Below are 18,142 nucleotides of genomic sequence, written 5' to 3'. Positions count from 1 at the left end.
ACTCTTGTCTTAAATACAAGTTGGAGTATTCCTCTTCTGGGAGCGTCTCGTTTGGAATTTAAATCTTTGCTAAGTAGCTGTGGCGGTGTAATATCGTCAATGTCTGGTATTTCAAAGTTGTCCCCCAAAAGTAAGTTAGATTGTAAATCCCGGAGTTTTTTAGATTACTTCTCAAGGGTCAGAACGTCGGGCTCTTGTTTTGGTAGAGCTTCAGAGGAATTTACACTTGGTTGATATGTATCCCGGTTAAACAACATTTTACTGTCCTCTAAATCTGGTGGTTTAATTTTGTTTTTCGGGGAAGCAACGGTACGCGTCAAACAGCCAGTTTCAAACGCTGCAATGGTGTCTCAGTCCTTGACGTGGGTATATTTTTCATACATTTATTTAACATATATTACATTATGTCATCCATAAACAAAATCGTATTCTCTCTACTAATCATAACCAGGCCAATTTCATTCTAGACTCCAGCCTAAAAATGCCTTTTTGGTAAATCTCAACAATCAAAGTCAATGAATGACATTGGGCCGATCATGAAATTGTTCATAGAAACCGGGATCTTCGCTATTTCAGTGAGAGGATACACCAAGAGGAATAACTCTATTAATACTTGAGCTGGGTCGAAATTGACTCAAGTCAGCTATTTATTTTATGAGATAACTCCATGATATTACACTTTCAAAATTCCTTCTCAATCCGAGGACCTTCCCTGACCAGAACAGCTCACAAGCTCTGGTTCCCAACCTGTATAAAATGAAAGCAGAGATAGACACAGCCCAGTTCCCGACTGTTATTATATTAAAGAATCCTTTTATTTTGTAATTACAATAAATAATTTTACACAAAATAATATACTTTATAATAAATAATATAAAATATTTAAACCTGTAAATAAAATAAACCATCCGAAAATTTAATAATTTTACAAAACTTTTCAATGATTACTTTCACTTCGAATTTTAATTTATCTTTAATTAACATTATTTCGCCCCCCAGCACTCTTTAATTTACTAAAGCATTTTGAAAATTATTTTCTATTTTTTGCAAAATCTTTAAATATTACTTGGTTTAGTTAATTTATACCAACAGCTGACCTCTTATCACTTGAATTCATTGGTTGCTCCTTCACCTTAACCAAATATATAATAAACAAGTAAAGAACTACATTCCAATGATTCTTTTTCTTGGGAACGTTCAGTTAAAATGTCAAATCTTAGTGGTCTGTTTATTGTTATCCCTATAGCCCACATTCGTTATCTCTCTCAAGCCAAATAGTCCAAACTCAGAAAATATGTCACATTCTTAATTTTTCTGCAATTTTTGTTAAGAGAGATTTTTTTTAATTCTTTCTCGTTATGCGTAATGTCGGTGTCACTAGGGATTAGGCTATCAAATTTAAGGTGTACATAAAATTGACGTAACGCTTCTACAATAAGTGTTTGTGTTACAAGCTTGACTGGTATTCTTTCGCTTTATCTTTGTACTTACATTTATGGGCAAAAATTTAAAGGCTACATTTTTCTTGTTAGTAAACTAATAAACTGAAAAAAAAAACATATTGAAAAGGTGGCTTTCTATTTGTATCTGATAAAACTTGGTATCTACTCTAAACACTCCTAGACACAAATTTATGTATTGTGTTGAAGCAAAGAGGGATAGCACGTCAAGTACATCTACCGGTTCAAATTTCTAAATGTCGAGTGAAATATTGTCTAATAGATTATATTTAGCAATTAGACTTTTATATATTTAAAATTCATGAGAAAAGCACATTATTTTGATAAAATTTATTTCTACTTGAACATCTTTAAAAATGAGTAAATTTAATGTTAATATTTATATGCACGTTTTTAATAAATATATTTACCGATTCTTCTTAAAAAAAAATATCGTTTTCTTTTTCTTTCATCCATTTAATGCTAGTGACAATTATATTATTTTTATTATTATCATAATTATCATGTTTTTACATTTAAAGAAAAAAAACTTATTTACTGGTCACATTGCTAAAATCTTAAATCAAGAACCATAAAAAAATTCTTCTTCAATATGAAGCCATATTTCGACCTTTGAGAGATAAAATCGCTGAAATTTCCAACCGCAGAAAATACATGATCTACGGTATTTATCTTCTTCGATTGATTGATTGTATACTGTTTAACAACCTTCTCCAGAATATTTCACTGATATGGCCGGGGAAGGGCTGCAAATTTAAGCCTATGCTCGGCACTTACGGCCTTTGAGCAGGGAGGGATCTTTATCGTGCCACACCTGCTGTGATACGGGGCCTCGGTTTATACGGTCTCATTCGAAGGACCGCCCCATTTAGTCGCCTTTTACGAGGGGTTACTGAGGACCTTTTCTAACCCGGATCCCCACGGGGATAACTTTTTTGAAATCAACCTCATGTTACATGATAATTTGTTTACTAATTTTCATGCAAAGCTGGCGTATTGTTCACTTTAAAAAACAAACTAAACTAGAAATTGCACAACCTGCTTCAGGACTGATATTCAAAATCAATTGATATATATCTAAATGTTGATGCCAATTTTAAGCAACTTTAGAGAGAGAGAGAGAGAGAGAGAGAGAGAGAGAGAGAGAGAGAGGGAGAGAGAGAGAGAGAGAGAGAGAGAGAGAGAGAGTATCACATACTACAAGATGATACATCTGACATCTAGATTTCTTTTGAAAAATATTATTTTATGATTCTTCGAAATGTTAAATTGAGGAGGAAATGGAGTACAATTTTATGTCGATTACCAATATTTACACTTTTTTGCTACAATATGTTCAATAAGAGAATACTTGTTCCTGCCAGTATTCAATCACTGTTTATATCCTCTACGTTAGAAGTTGTGCATCTCCTGACATTGTTTGGTGATGTCCTGCTTGGTGTTGTTTACAGTTAAGTGAATTAATGTGTGCACTCGTAGAAACATATATATATATATATATATATATATATATATATATATATATATATATATATATATATATATATATATATATATATATATATATATACATAGGTGGATAAAAATCTGTGATTAGATGGATATATTTACCTTAGCCAATAACAATTCACGTTTTGAAAGACTTGTAAAAAATTTGTTGACGTTTCATTTATTTTTTCAGTGACTATAAATAAGCTATGGGTGGGAGAATGAAAAATAAAATTTGAGACTTATTCTTTTCATTTTAGCCCAAATTAGGGTCGGCGATATGTAAAACAGCATATTAAAAATATTGGCCATATATTTGATGGAAGATTTCAGTCCATTCAAGGAGAGGTTTTTACCACTACATTTCATTCTATAAATAAAATATTTAATTTGAAGAGCAATGATATATTTAATTTTGTCTAATTTTGCAAAAGATCCCAATATGAATTCTTTCTTTGAATATGCAATATTTACGAGGGGCATTTCAAAAGTTCTGAGAACTGTTTAATAAAAAATTAACCGTTTCACGGAAATTATTGAGTTTGATATCATTGGAAAGATCAGAAAAATATACACATATTGTGACGTCACTTTATAATTTTTATGACGTAATAACTCCGAAAATGACGTCATAATTCCGTATGCTCACGATACTGGCCATAAAAATGACGTAACAAAAGACACAATTTGATCAAATTAAAATTTTAAAAACAACTTTTGCTCATTACTCGGGCGCAAGCTATCGGACGCAAATGCCAGGTGGTGGAACGTTTACATAGACTACAATCTATCATATGGTGTTCTATTTCGCCGATCTTCTTGTTCTGAAATGGTTTAAGCGATTGTTAAACATCGCATGTTTTTATCGAATCTTGCTCAAAATATTGCGTAAAACAGACCTAACTGTGAGAAAAAAGCAAAGTTGACAATCAAAGAAAAGTAGACGATCGTGTTACAAACTTTGATGGCATCAATTCGTCAGGTGTTTTAACGAGATTGAGGGATTGATGAAGGCTCAAGAGAAGTTAAGTTTAATGTGCCCCATATTTTCTCGTAAAATCCAAATTGGCGCGGGCGCAGTTGTAACCCCACCGTACCTCTATATGTTAGCAAATTTTAATTAATGGGAATAAAATAAGATTTTATGTGTCTGTGTAACTTATAAACCTTTTTTGGAGTCAAAAGTCAAAAACAGTAGTGAATTCTTGGGCGCCGAGTTTGATTCAATTAGAAAAAATACGCTAAAACAAATCAGGGGCAAGACTTTTGAACATTTTATTTGTAAACGGTAAGAGTTCTGTGACACGAAATTTATTTGTTGAAAACTGCATTTATATACTTCAGTTTTATACAGAAAATGTTTAATTTCATACAGTGGTGAGCTTTATAAACGACCGAAAATCCAGTCGTATCATGTAACTTAAATCTTATATGAATACCGATGATAGCATAACCGGGCATAAACAGTGCTAGTAAACAAACCGTACAATGAAATATGGAATTCTTGATAAACGGTACTATAGTTCTACTCTACTTCTTTGCAAATACAAATTTTCTTTGAAATATTTTTTTTTCAAATAAGCCTTTGGCAGAACTTTTAAAATTGTTTAATGTGGATAAAAACGTGACTTTTCAGTATGCTAAACATTCTATACTATGACGTCATTTTCGCAGATATTACGTCATCAAAAATATAAAGTGACGTCACGATATGTGTATATTTTTCAAATCTTTCCATTGATACCAAACTCAATAATTTCCGTGAAACGGTTAATTTTTTTTAAACAGTTCTCAGAACTTTTGAAATGCCCCTCGTATATGAATTTTTCTGAAACAATAACTATCAAAACTGTTCAATAAGTCTTGTATTACTTCACATTCCCAGAAGATGTTTGCAATAGTTTCTGTCTCGTTTTTACAAAAAGAACACCCATATGAATATATTTTCTTAATTTTATGTAAAAAGGAATTTGTTGCTAATATTTTATGATTAATTCGGAACTGCAACCACTGAAGTTCTGTATCTTTGTGAGCTTGAAAGGAAAAGTATAGATTTTCTCCCATTTATTATCATTCAAGTTAAAAATTCTATTCCAGCTAGTATGACCTAATGGCTTGATGTCATTGCTTTTTCAAAATTTCATATAAATTTCTTGATTTCTTCACATTTAATAAAAAAGATATTTTTGTGTAATATATGTCATAAAAACAGTTGGCATAGAAATAATATTTTTTATTTTCGTCCATTCTCTAATAGCAGCTATAAGTCCATTGTATTTAAGAAAGTTTATATGGATTCCATATTTCAATTTAAACATATTAACGTCCATAAAGGAACCGTCCTCTCTTAAGAGATCATTTATGAAAAATATATTATTTTCAAACCATTTCTTTTATAGAAATGTTTTGTTTTGTTTTGGTTTTTTGCCAATCAGAATATTTTTTTTTAAATATAGCGGTTCCATAGAGGCACTTGCTTCTGGTTCTGGTAATTTAAAAAAAAATGGCCAGGCTTCTAAAACATTTTTCCAAAAACATATTTTTTACATCTTTTATTCTCTTGAGGATGTATTCTTCTCCACAAAAAAACTATTTTTTTTAACCAAAGCTAAAAAAGAATATTAAACCTGCAGTATAACATTTTTCATCCGTACAAGTTTTAGAGACATAAGAAACTCTTAAATACCAATCATCTTGAAACCGCCATCTTTAAGATCCTTAATACAAACACCTTTTTTAATCTAAAAGTATTACTCCCCATTACAAAAGAATAAATAAATCAGTGGGATTTGGAAGGGAGGCAAAAATATGGTTCAATGTTGGCAATAAAAGTTTTTTTTAAAACTGTTAATCGTCCTACTGGTGTGAGATTTCTACGTTTCCAATGCCTGATCATTTTCTTTATGTTTTCTAACTTTGAACTGAGATTCCTTGAAAGTATCTTCTGCAAATCAATATCAAATTCAATACCAAGCAGGGTTCTCCATCATTTGAAATGTTACTGTGTTGCAGAGTTAACGCGAAGAACAAAAATTTCGCGGTATATTCACGATCGAATTCGCAACTAAATCACTATTTATGAAAATTACAAAAGAATACATGCACACTCTTATTTAAAAATCGCTAAATAGTTACACAAATGGTATGTTCATACATATTGATAAAAATAAAAACACGTTCTGAAAAGCAGAGGAAATTCTGACCGATACAGTTGTACTTCTTAACATTTTATTTTAAGTAAATTTGCCGTGATTACTTATCAGTTTTCTTGATCGGGTTATCACATTTCAAAAAAAGAAAACTTCAGAACAGTAAAATATTTTAAGAGTTCCTTGAACATGTTCAAAATTTTAAGCAATTTATTTACATCAATTAAATGACTTCGATACGATGACGTTATGTCTGACTACAGTGCTAAAATAATTTTAGAGCCGTGGCTCTATAGAGAAAGACATATTTAAATATTTTTAAAAAAATAATACAATGTATTTTATTGCAACTACCAATTAACCCTTACATGGAAGTGTGAAAACAAATTGTCTTTGTTTCGTCATGCGTAAAGTCCGGTGAGGGTCCAGGAGATAATTGATTATGCAAAGTGAAGCCGTAGTGTTTAAGTGAAATGAATTGAAAGGCGATATAATTGTTTAATTAAAATCTCAGTTAGAGAGAATTTGTGTGTTTAATTCTCACATATCCTACTGTGTCGGCAAAATGTTTACTGTGTTGCATACATAAAATTTGATTCGTTACTGTGTCGGAGAAAATTTTACTGTGTCGGGAGCAACACAGTAAAACAGCTCATGCCAAGTAACCTAATGTTTTCCTTTTCCCACTCAAGAAATTGATTTTTACATAAAACCTCCTCACTACCTTTGCTACCTTTGCTACCTATCCATATTACTTGTGTTTTATCATAATTTATATGTAAGCCGGACATTTCTCAGCATTGTTAAGGTTTGAAAAAGGGGGCGGGACCTAATTTATACGGGAAAGGTTAACTGTGACGTCACACAAAAATATGACTTTTATGCATTTCTCATAATACCTGAAAGTGAAATAATTTGCAACTTTTAACTGTATTAGCATAATAAACAACAATAAAACTTATCAATGCATTAAAATAAAAAACTTGGTAGTTAAATCCCACGTAGCTGGTTATAAATAAAGCACTGATCGCGATGATCTTAATTGTAAAGATGACGCCATTTTCGTGAAAATGACGTATTTCATGTGCTGTGAGAGGTAGATTGATGAATTTAACAATGAAAAATGCGTTTTATTATTAAACGGGAATATTATTTACAGGTTTTAAATTGTCGATTAATACCTATGAATATCCTTTGTTTAGTGCGATTATACATTATCTATCAAGAGAATGTATTTTATTAACTACTTCATATTTTTTAGGAGGTCACGTGACGAGTAGTTGGAAGGACATTTCTCTTCTAGCTCCCGTCTTCATAACAATTTTGGAAGTTTAAACGCTTCTGGAGTGCAGATTTCTGCGCGGAAAGTGTATATAGTGTGAATTTTTGTGATATTTATTTGTTTTTTTTGCATTTCAAGCTGTAAGTTTTGTAACTTTTGTGAGGATTTTGTCTCAACGTATTTATACGACGCATCGGTGAGTAGCTGCAGATTTGTAGCGTTATGGTTTTATATATTTGTCTTTGACCATAACGCTACAGATCCCGTAGTGCAAAAAAGGTGCAATTTACGGCGCAATATTTTTTGCGCTCTTTTGGGGAGAGTTTCTCCACTGTCTAGCTTTGGTCTATTAACTACTTTTCACTCCCTAATTCTAGACACATTCTGTAGCCAATATTTATAGTTTATCCACCTCCTAACCATTTATAGTTGTCTCTTCAGGCAATAAACTCGCTGGATATGAATTTTCAGTAATCTAACAAATATTTTTAATCAAGCGAGTTTATCACTTGTAGAGACGACTATAAAGGGTTGGGAGATGGATAAAATATACAGATTAATTAAAGAATGTGTCTAGAATTAGGGGTTGAGAGGTAGTTGATTTAAAGATGCTGGAAAGTGGAGAAATTCTCCCCAAAAGAGCGCAAAAAATATTGCGCCGTAAATTGCACCTTTTTTGCACTATGGGATCTGTAGCGTTATGGTCAAAGACAAATATATAAAACCTTAACGCTACAGATCTGCAGCTAATCGATGAGTGTCTATTCACTACCACTATTCAAGTATTTCAAAACTCGTGACTATTTATCATTGTCAGTATTCCTTGAACTTCGTCCGTATGCAACATGTACAAACTAATGAAACCATTTTTTTTTATAAGATCACTGAACTGCCAAAATCAAACAATGAAAGAATTACAAATTTTGGTTTATTAGATGCAGTAAGCGTAACAAGCGGTTAAATGCGTCCAATTGGACTGTGACCTCTCGCGAATCTACTAAAATAATAAACAAAGCCGAGATATACTTATCATTGACGGATTTGAAGTCAACAACCAACATGTGAGAGTGTACGAATCGAATCCCTACTCAGCTGGTCTTACTAATCCAGAAGACCCAGTCCTGAAAGTTACGATATGCGGCATTCCACTTTCCGTGGACGACTACGCTATACATAATATGCTCAAAAAGCTAGGAGTGCATCCAAAATATAAAATATATATATTAAATTCAAAACAATTAGAAATCCTACAACAAATAAAATGACCAACGTTCTAAATGGCAACAGATTCCTGTATATAGAACCCCTTGAGCAAAACAAGGCCCTGCCTCGTTTCAGCTACTCCTCACGTCTTAAATATAAGATCTTCCATCGAGGGCAACATTTCGAAAAACCTCCAATAACCTGCACAAATTGCTGGGAAACTGGTCATTCATTCAAATTGTGCCAAAACAATCCGCGGTGTTCTGCTTGCAAGGACCCTGGCCATAAGCCCGGATCCGATCTCTGTCCGCAATACATCGAAGACAACTCTAAGGAAGTTGAGGCGTTCGATGGTCAGGAAAATGTGATATCAAATTTCTTTGCGTGTGATCTTAAAGTGTTCGGGGAATCTTTTAATTCCGCCGAGCAAGCATTCCAGCTCACCAAGGCACTGCGAGCAGGCGATCTTAATGGTAGTGGAGAAGATCCAAGCAGCAAAATCTGCACTGGAATGCAAACAGATTAGTAAATCCGTCCAAGCATCCGGATCCTGGCAACAGGACACGCGTAAGGTCATGGAGGAAATTGTGCTTGAAAATGTGAAACAAATTTCTGAGATGACATAGCAAATTAAACAGGTATATACAAACGAAAAGATCTTTGCACATTCCGTGTATGACAAGTACTGGGGAATTGGTCTCTTCTCTACGCAAACGTTGCTCACCAAACCCAAGGCATGGCCGGGGCAAAACGTCATGGAAAAGATACTACAACATGTTGCGGAATCCCTTCAGCAAAACACTCAACGCACGGGATCGCGGACCAGGAAAGCGAATGCCAACAAATCCGAGCAGAAGGATCTGGATGGGTTCGTAAAGAAGTTTTTATCTCTGAACTGTAGAGGGTTAAATAGTTATGATAAAAGAGTAATTTTGTATGACTGGTTAAACTGTCAAAAATGTGAGATTATTTTTTTTTTTGCAAGAAACACTTTGTTTATAAAAAGCATAGTATCTATGATTCGAGATGGCATAGCGCTGCTTTTCATATTTTTTCTGAATCTTCGCATAGTAAAGGTGTGACAATATTATTCATGAAAATTTTACATTCAAAACCCTAAATTTACACACGTCTGCTGATAGTCGAATCTTATTAATGAATATTGAACATGACAACAATATCATTACTTTTGTCAATGTATATGCTCCTAATTTAGAAACCCAACGAATTAGCTTCTTTAAAAAGGTTACTAAGTGGATATCGCAATATGCTATGAATGAAGAAAATTTGATGTTTGCTGGAGATTTCAATTGTAATATAAAGAGTGAAAAAGATAAAAATGGGAAAATAGTAAGGGAGAAAATGCAAAGCTTTGATTTATTTGATATGTGGTCGGAACTAAAACCTCATAAAAACTGTTTAACGTGGTGTGATGGAAATGGGTCACCAAAAGGTCAAATTGATTATGTCATAGTATGCAAACACTTTTGTTTCGCTCCAGAGAACATTTTTTTACGCAAAGCCCCAAATGTTAATACTTGTAAAATGAGTGATCATATGTCAATAGTTTTTAAACTGAAAGTATCACGTAACACTATAGAAAAAGGCTTTTGGAAATTGAATTTATCTATTTTGCATGATACAAATTATGTTTAAAAAATAAATGACTTTTTAAATAACCTTCCAGAGGAAATAGAAAATGAGGAAAATCCACATACTCAATGGGAATGAATAAAAATACATATAAAAAATTTAAGCATTATTTTTTGAAAACAAAAAGGTATAACGATAAGAAAAAAATCCATCTAAATGAAAAAGAAATCTAGAAGATTGAAAATAGGAATTACGCACATATTGACATTAAGAAAAGAGAGAAGTACATGTAGACAACGAGTTAGACGAATTATATAAATACAAAGCTAAAGGCGCACAAACCAGATCTAGAGCAAAATGGATTGATGAAGGGGGGAAAATACGTCATATTGTCACAGACTTGGAAATAAACACCAATCTCACAATGTAATCAACAAAGTTTACAACAACGGACAAATATACACTAAAACAGATGAACTTTTAAAACAACATAGCTCATTTTATGACGATCTCTACTCGATTAAACATGTTTCGGATGTATGCGTTGATAAATATTTAAGTGAAATAAATCTTGAAAGTAAAATAACAGAAGAAAAAAGAGAAACGATTGAAAATTTTCCTTCTTTAACAGAATGTGCTGAGCATTGATGGTATACTAGTAGAATTTTACAAAATGTTTTGGAAGCACTTTAAAGCATATTTTTACAATGTTCCTATTTATTCTTTTGAACAAGGTGAACTTTCAAACACACAAAAATGTTCTATATTATCCTTTATTTATAAAAAGGGTAAATTAGAGAATTACAGACCTCTCATTCTAAATAATATAGATTACAAAATCATAGCTTAAGTTTTTGCTAGAAGACGATAAAATATCATAGATACCGCTATAAATGAAAACCAGACAGGATATATTAAAGATAGATTTATTGGTGATAATGCTAGACTTATCTTAGATATTCTAGAATACTTCGAAAATAATAACAAGGAGAGCATTTTACTCTTTGATGATTTTCATAAAGCCTTGGATTCGGTTGAATGGAATTTCCTATTTAAAACTCTAAAGAAATTCAATTTTGGACCTTATTTCATAAAATGGATTCAAATATTTTGTAAAACCCCCTTCTTCTATGCAAAGAACAATGGATGGTTGTCAAGAAAATGTAAAATGAAAAGTGGCATTAGACAGGGATGTCCAGTATCTGCGTTACTGTATACAGGGAAATTTTCGCCCCTTTCGCCCGACTATCATTTGAGCAAATTTAAAATGGGGCGAATTCAAAGAATTCAGTATAATTTCTTAAGCAAAATTATGACTTGGCGAATTTAAAACGAGGCAAAATTGTTTGCAAGTGTAAAAGGGCGAAAATAACCCTGTATACAGTACTTTTTTATTCGTAATGGAAATACTAAATTTGAAAATAAACAATTGAAAAGATATAAAAGATTTCAAAATTAATTCATTGGAAAAAGAAATTAAATGTATACAACATGCCGATGATACTACACTTCCATTGGAAGATGAATTATCATTGGAAAGTGCGTTAAACATTATTTACAATTTTGGCAAGGTGTCGGGTACAAAATTAACTCTAACTTAGAACTTCTTAAGGAAAGATTAGCTCACCAAACACACATATGTCAGATAAAAGTAAATAAAGATACTTTAAAATGTTTAGGAATATATCTTGGAACCAACAAAGAAATTTGTAATGAAAAAAAATGGATATGTAAACTAAAGGAGTTTGAAACAATACTTGATTCACGGAGATGCCGAAAACTTACTATTTTCGGTAAATGTCAAATTGTAAATTTGCTTATTTTATCAGACATTGTTTTCCCTGCAAGGGTTTTAGAAAATCCAGGCAATGATTACATCAAAAGTCTGAATAAGCTCATTTTTTTCATTTCTATGGGGCAATCGAGAATGCATTAAGCGACTTACATTAATTCGAGAAATTAAAGAGGGGGGTTGTAGGAGTTATTGATCCGGACACCAAAATTAAAGCTATTAAAGCAGCTTGGGTATCAAAACTTTTACAAAATAAAAGCAATTTAAAGGAAACGTATGCTCAAAAATTTAATTTTAACATATGAAACCTGGTACCATGTAGATAACATAACTTCACAAATTAAAATGAATTACTGCTAATAACAAGAAATAATCGGTCTTTTACACTGATAATTAAGCTGACTGGGAGAATCCCTTATCATGGCGGCTGATGACGTACTAACGTCTATTCATATCACAGCTGCTGTGCCTGTCGCACTAAATGGGTTACAGAGTCGCAGTGTTTCACATTTCAATAACCAAAAATGCCGGAGTGCCAAGCAAAATTTTGCACTGTGGTCAGAGGAAAAGGAATATCTACCTTTAGCATTCCTGGCCCGAAAAGAATTATGAACTTTGTGCAAAATGGATTCTCAACCTTGGGAATGCAAAATTAAATCCAAAAACCTTTGCTTATTCAAATGATAAAATTGTATGTGAAGAAAGAAGATTGTTTCAAAGATGATATGATGGTAGGTACATATTTTTTTGTTGTTGTTTGAGGTTTTAGATTTAATACTTTGATATGTATAATTAACAAGGATTTCTATACAAATCTGAAATATATTATACCCATGCATTATCATTATTTTAAAAAAAATAAACCCCCTTTGAATATTGTATTCACTGCAAGCTAAGAATTAAAAGGAAACACCGCTTAATTTTTTTAGTGAAATTACTATAATTTTTAAAGGCTAAGATAATGGGATACACGCGAAAGAGAAATAATTAAAAGAGGATGCAGTACTTACAGTGTTTGATGACAGCAAGCCTGATAAAATAAGAGAAACAAGCTTAAAAAGATCTGAGAAAAGGGACAAACAAGAGGTAATTATATAGGCTATTTACATTATCCTCATACTTGTACAAATAAATATAACAGCAAACTACATGCTAAAATTAATATACATGTGCATGTATAACATCGACCGTGAGTAGATTTATTATTAAATTTCATAACAATTTCTTTCATTTTACAGCTAATCAGAAGTCTTGTGAAAACGAATAAAGACACAAATTCAAAGCCTGATGACCCACCTGGTCCATCAACAGCGAATAAAACAGGTTATTTGATAACTTCTCTAATATTATCTGGTAAAGTTTAACAATCAAGGTCGTTTTAATTCCCTCTGTGCAGTTAATCTTTCAAGGCTTGACATTTACGCGGCAATTACAGGAGTGTAGTGCTATATCAACTGATTCGTTCTGTATAAAGTTTCACATTGCAAAATTCTTTCTTCACAGACGTACCAATAAATCAAAGAAAGAGAAGATCAGCAGGAAAAGTAAAATCTTAAAAAAAGATAAAGATGAATACTGAGTGTAATACATGACCCTTCATGGAATTTGTAAATTTAGTACAATATGAACATGATGAATCAATAATCAATTTTCTTTATATTTAGCTCAATGAAAAAATGAAAAATAAGGAAACTTCAATTATTCCTATGCAATCAGAAGATAAATCAACTTCATGCAATATACAAATAGAAATGCCCAGTCACTGTCCAACATTCATCCTAATGAGCAATCCGATGATTTCCAAATCAGATCATGTTTATTCTAAAGTGCAAAGAGAACCGTACCCACCTCTTACATCCACTCCCATGAAAAAGCCTGTCTCAGATTCCTCTCATGATTCACTAGAGAATGTGTCCCCAGTACATGAAATAGATGATTCTTTTCATTTTTCTGAAAATTCATTAGAATCACCAGTTTCATCATCAAGTGCAAGTTTTTCTATTCCCATGGGTGCAGAAAAATAATTTAACAAAGGATACAGTCAATGAATCAAAGTTTATGGTTTTTTCAAGCTGTCTGGATGTTATTTTCAAAATGATTGTATGTCAGATCTGTCATTTACCATTCGATTTTGATGATGTAAGGAAAACCGTCGATGGAAGTACATTGAAGGTCAGTTTTATATGTTTAAATAATCACTCCTATTCCTGGAAATCTCAACCATATATTGGAATGCAACCTGTAGGTAATATCTTTTTGACAGCAGCAACATATGCCTCAGGAAATACATTCTCTTCTTTATCAAGCTTTGCAAGTACATTAGGATTGAATTTCATTTCCAAATCTATATTTTATGATACTGGAAACAAATTTGTACTGCTTGCAATAGATACTTTTTACAATGAGCAAAGAACTGTTTTACACGAACGTCTTAAAAACAAATTATTGACAGTTATTGGAGATAGACGATGTGATAGTCCTGGGTTTTGTGCAAAATACTGCACATACACTATTATGGAAGATGTAAGCTCTGCAATACTAGATTTCAAGGTCATTCAAGTTACAGAATCTGGTTCATCATCCCGTATGGAGCTTGGGGGATTCAAACGCTCTTTCAATTCTCTTATTGATAATAACATCAATATCAAAATTTTCTGCAGTGACAGGCATGTACAAATAAGAAAATATGTAAGGGTCAATTATCGCACGTTTCCCATCAATTTGACGTCTGGCATATGGCAAATAGCATTCGTAAAAATTGGTGGCTATAGCAGAGAAAAAAGAAAATGAAGATTTGATGCCATGGGTAAGGCGCATAATAAATCATGTTTGGTACTGTGCTGCAGAATGTAGAGGAGATCCAGAGCTACTGTTTGAGATGTGGACATCAATTTTACACCATATTCAGAATGTCCTATCCTTCAATGGGGAAAAATACACTGAATGTGGTCATCCTCCGCTTTCTTTAGAGCAGTCTCGAAGGAAAAAAATGACTTCAGAAGAAAAGCAAGGCATATAAAGCACTGGAAAAAAAATTATAATGGATAAACGAATGCAAAAGGATTTAAAACAACTCAACCATTTTGTCACACAGGAAATGGAGGTGTGCCATTCTACGATGCTGAAACATGCTCCAAAACGACAAGAATTTCAGTACCCCTAAATGGTTGCAAGAACCCAATTGGCTGTTCTTGATCATAACTTTAATTTGAATAGGGGTGTAAAAATTGACAAATATGGCCAGGAAGTATTTGCCCCTCAGTGTTCTAAAGCTACAGGAAGGTGGACTGTGAAGAGTCGATATGAGGAAAAAAATATTCCTTTCGAAAGGAATTGCTTGAAATTACTTTGAAGAATAAAATATCCGAAAATATATTCACAACACCCCATCAAAAAAAGGCCAAGGACTTACCAAAGAACATCGCAAAAATTCCAGCTCGTGATAAGTCGGATCTGATAGAATCTCATTTTTCTCGCTACAAATGAAATTAATTGGACGCCCGTGTTACACTAGTTCTCAGTGAAGAATGAAAAAGAACATAAATGTCAAGGTGATAAAGTTTTATTTAGTCTGAATGCGAACTTGATGACTCGCTGTAGAAACCCTCATACTCATCATCTGGGAATGCTTTTCTGATTTTACGCAGCGCAGTTAAGGTTACAGTAAGGAGGCGGGGCCACATTTGTACGGGAAATGTTTACTATGACGTCACGCACAATACAAAGTCTTCAAAATACCACAAAATGAAATTATTTGCTATTTAAAACAGCTGGATAGCTGTATACTACATACAAACTTACTTTTACATGCAGTTTTGTCGTTTGTTAAATCCCACACAACAGTATATAAACGATGCATCGATCGCAATACACTTGTCATTGTGACGTCATCTCGCAAAAATGACGCAGTTTTTACACAGTGAGAGGCTGATCAAGTCACATTATTTACAATGAAAAATGGTTTTTGTTCTTAAATAAAATATTATTTGCAGTAAAATAGAAAGCCATTAACTTTTTTTTTTTTGTTGATATCAATTGTCACATAATTGTGTTTACAATATCAATATCAATACATCATTAATACATATAATAAACAAATACAAAAAAATATATAATAGTGACAATTGAAAAGGGAAAGAGAAAGAAAGGAAGAGAGAGAGAAAAAGGGGGTTGAGAAATGGTAAAGAAGCTAGAGCATGTTCATAGGAGTAAAGTTGTGGCATATGCATATCCAAGCATTGCAAAAGGTCTTTAGGTGTCTGGTCTCAGGGTCTTAGCCAGTCTTTCCATTTAGTGTTAAATTCATTAATTTGATTATTCTTTGTTGCACTATATTTCATCGTAGATAGTAATGTTTTAATATCTCCACGTAATGCTTGTAATCTCAAAACCTCATTTCGACATTTATTTCTATATAGAAATGATTTAATGCATAAAAATATTGTATTTAATTCACTATTGTTAGGTTTTGGATTTACAAAAATGAAATTAGCACTATCGTTTGGAAACTCTATATTATGAGCTTCACAGAGAAGAGTAAAACTATTTGTAAATTCCTGAACCTTCTGACATTTCCATATATATAATATGAAAAATTGTTTTCTCACATGGCTAACAGAAGCTACATAGTTTAGTATCCTTCAAACCTATTTTATATAACGTTTTATTTGTAACCAAAATATGCTGATTTATTCTGAATTGCAGCCATTGCAATTTAGAACATTTTGTACATTGAAAAGGAATATTGTATATAATTTCCCATAGGGAATCTTGAATTTCAAAATGTTTACTCCATTTCACTTTTGAAAAAAGTACTATGTGTTCTGTATTCAAAATTTTATACATAGCTTTTGTTCCTTTTTTACATAGACAGAATAATTTTAAATAAAAAGGTAGAATGGGCCTTGGGTTTAATCTTTCTTTGTTTACTTTTTCTACAGCCATCGCCTCTTTTATTGCTTTCTGTAAACTTGCATATGTTAAAAAGTTGGTTTCTATATTAAATTTTGCTTTTAGATTCTCTAATTCTAAAAAAAGATCCTGTTTCATCTAACAAATCTGAGATAAAAATTACATCATTCATAAACCATTTGGGGTAAAAAATGGGCTTATTGTCAATTTTAAGTTTTTTATTGTACCATAATTGTTGAGTGATAAAATCTTCCCATGATTCTATTTTCATTTTGTCTTCTATATTTTTGAAAGCAATTAAAGTATCTTTCCAAAAGTCATTAGTTATACTTTTTAATATTATTTCAATATAATTTGAACCAGTATTAAATAGCTTTTTGATATTAAAAGATTTTTGAACCAGTGATCTCCATTTTGAATCCTGCCCATTGAGTAGTTTTTTAATCCAAGATGATTTTAAGCTCTTAATGTAGTTATTTAAATCAATCATATTCAATCCTCGACTCTTGTAATCTTGAGTAATTTGTTTTCTTTTTATCCTATCCACTTTTGATTTCCAAAGAAATTTAAATAGAACACAATTTAGATTTTTTACAAAATTTTCAGAAGGTATAGGTAAAGCAATAAAAAGATGGTTTAATTGTGATATTAATAGTGATTTTATCAGTGAAATCCTACCCAAAGGAGTAGTACGTCTTTTACTCCACTGTAGTATTATATTCTTAATTTTGACCAATTTCTTGTCATAGTTCAGTTTTGGAACTCTGGTTAAGTCAACATCAAAGAAAATACCTAGTACTTTAAATTGTGTTGTCCATTGAAAGTTCATTTCATTAAGTAGTTTTTCATTTGAATATTTTTTACTTCCTATCCAGACTATTTGTGTTTTAGAGAGATTAATTTTAAGTCCTGATAATTTATAAAATTTATCTATTTCTTCAATGCAATTTCTTAAGGATTGTTCTGTTCCATCTAATATAACTAGTGTGTCATCCGCATTTTGAGACATTAGGTATTCCTCCCCATCAATTTTAATCCCTTTAATATTTTTATTATTTTTTATTTTTAAAGCTAATATTTCTGCACATAGTAAAAATATATATGGAGAAATTGGATCACCCTGGCGACAACCACGGCCTAATTTAAAGAAATTAGATAGGTGGCCTGCTTGATTAATTGCTGATACAATATTACATTGACATAATGAAACCCACCTTCTCAAAGAAGGACCAAAATTAAAGAATTTTAGGGCTTTATCAATAAA

The sequence above is a fragment of the Saccostrea cucullata genome, unplaced genomic scaffold (assembly GCF_032062105.1).
Source record: "Saccostrea cucullata isolate Sc308-1 unplaced genomic scaffold, CSIRO_AGI_Scuc_v1 ctg4546, whole genome shotgun sequence".
Classification (NCBI taxonomy): Eukaryota; Metazoa; Mollusca; class Bivalvia; order Ostreida; family Ostreidae; genus Saccostrea; species Saccostrea cuccullata.
The sequence above is the reverse complement of the archived record's forward strand: the minus strand, read 5'-3'. Positions refer to the sequence as shown.